Source organism: Malaclemys terrapin, chromosome 6 (assembly GCF_027887155.1).
Source record: "Malaclemys terrapin pileata isolate rMalTer1 chromosome 6, rMalTer1.hap1, whole genome shotgun sequence".
NCBI classification, from domain to species: domain Eukaryota; kingdom Metazoa; phylum Chordata; order Testudines; family Emydidae; genus Malaclemys; species Malaclemys terrapin.
The window spans coordinates 15,442,160-15,444,193 of record NC_071510.1 but is presented as its reverse complement, the minus strand read 5'-3'; the positions used below and the strand labels follow the sequence as shown (position 1 = coordinate 15,444,193).

The window sequence follows — 2,034 nt, the reverse complement described above, 5'->3', positions numbered from 1 at the left end:
TGTCTGCTGTAAATTATCCATATTTCACACCCATGTAAAAGGGATGCTAGCACCACTGTGTGGTATATCATCATTTTTGTTGACTGTTTGATAGTACGCTAGTTGAGGATCCTATGGTAACATTTTCAGAAGGCCTGGTTTGCCTTTCGTATTCTGTTTGATATTTCTTGGTCCAGGGAACCGTCACTCGAGATATTACTGCCAAGGAATGTAAAGTGATTGATGCTCTTTAATTCTACACCACCGATGGCGATGTTTGGCTCAGTGGTAGAAGGAGCTGGCTGGAAGTGGACTTTGTTTTTTTTCCAGGCTGATGGTGAGTCCAAACTGTTTAGGTGCCTCTGAGACTGTCAAGGATGAGCTGTAGGTCCCTTTCATTATGACTAAGTAGACACAATTATCTGCAGAAAGTTCCTCAAAAACTTTGGAGACACCTCTAATGGTACACATTCTGCCAATCCAATACAGCAGTTTCCTCAGGATAGAAAAAACCAGGCACATGAAATTGATGTTATGACACTCGCTGACAGACACTCAGCGCCTACTGTCACCACCACACCTGATGCTTCATCAACTTGTCAGGAACACTCTATGCACAATAAAGGGACGTTTTTATAGGAGCTCAAAAGTTTGGATCCTGAAACAGAGAGAAGCGAATGCAACTCATTTATTTACAATTGCATAACAGTGTCCGCTTGTGCAGTATCTCTCACATGCTTCCTTGAATACACCATGGCACCTGAGTGTTTTTATATGGAGCAGTCACAAGATGCTGTGGTCAGTACATACCTCTTGGTGAGCTGTAGGAACAGATAAGACTCCAAAGGTATATGTATAACTTCACACGTTATCAGGTGAAGGGGCGTGATTGCTTCAGATGTATGAATAGTAAGCAGGGCATGTTGCTGCATCTCCACCGGCACTGATTCATTCAGGGACTGGATGGCGATTCTAACACCACAGTTAAGATCCACTTGCACTCATTCACAAAGTACAAGAATGTAATAAGGAATAGATTTACAAAATGTCCCCGTCAACATGTTACGGACACTGTACAACATAAAGACAATATAAAATTCAATGGACATATTATAATAAGAAACAACCCTCTGAGAATTCAATCCCATTAAATACTAGTGTTGGCAATGCTGTGCTGTCGGTACTTATGATTTCAGCTTGATGAAGCCGATGTCCTTGGCGTACTGGCGGAAGCGCTGCTAACACATGTTCAGCCTGTACTTGCGGACCAGGCTGTGGCGGTTCGAGCACATGCGGCACGAGCGGGAGACCTGGCCGAACTTCCTGGGGTGGCTCCAGTAGAGCTGCTGGTGACCCATCCTGCCCGCTGCTCACACCGTGCCGAAAGAAGTGTGTTCTACCACTGGAAACTTTATTTGTATTAAAATGGTCCCAGTAATTAATAACCTAACCTGTACCATATTACAATATACCCCTCCTATGCTATTAATGTTAATGCCTCTTAAAAGTACCTAAAATTAGTACCATACACATTTGTTATTTAACTGTATCCCACTGCTAGGATTCAAATCATGGGCGAGGATTAGAAAAGACTCTTGTTGGGATGACAGCATCCAGGTCTGGAGTATGCTCCATATCTCCTGGTACAGTCCTGGAGCCAGGGGACATATTAAGGCTCCAGGAGTATTAGGCTGTTTCATTACCATACATACATTTACTGGGATGTGTATAATATTGGTGAAATAGTTCAGAGATTGGCCACTTGGTTTCTTGGTATTGGCAGAGCAGAGTTATGCCCCCGTGTAATAAATAAAGTTGGGGGATAGCTCCCTTTGATGGACACCCAGCCAGCCAGTTAGCTGTATAATCCCTCCTAGTAGCTGTTCTTTACTTGCTTTACCTGTAAAGCATTAAAAAGAAAAAAAGTGGGCACCTGATCAAAAGAGCCAGGTAGAAGGAAGGTAGAACTTTTTAAAATTGGGAAATAAACTTTCCCTTTGTCTGTTCTCTCTGGGCTGGAGGGTCAGAGCAGCCATGCTATAAGCAGCTAAGCCA

At 43.2% G+C, this 2,034-nt stretch overlaps 1 pseudogene; it reads right to left on the bottom strand.

Moving 5' to 3' along the window:
- Positions 1-1,163: 1,163 nt before the first annotated feature.
- Positions 1,164-1,362, bottom strand: LOC128839300 (40S ribosomal protein S29-like; annotated as a pseudogene).
- Between the last annotated feature and the right edge of the window lie 672 nt (positions 1,363-2,034).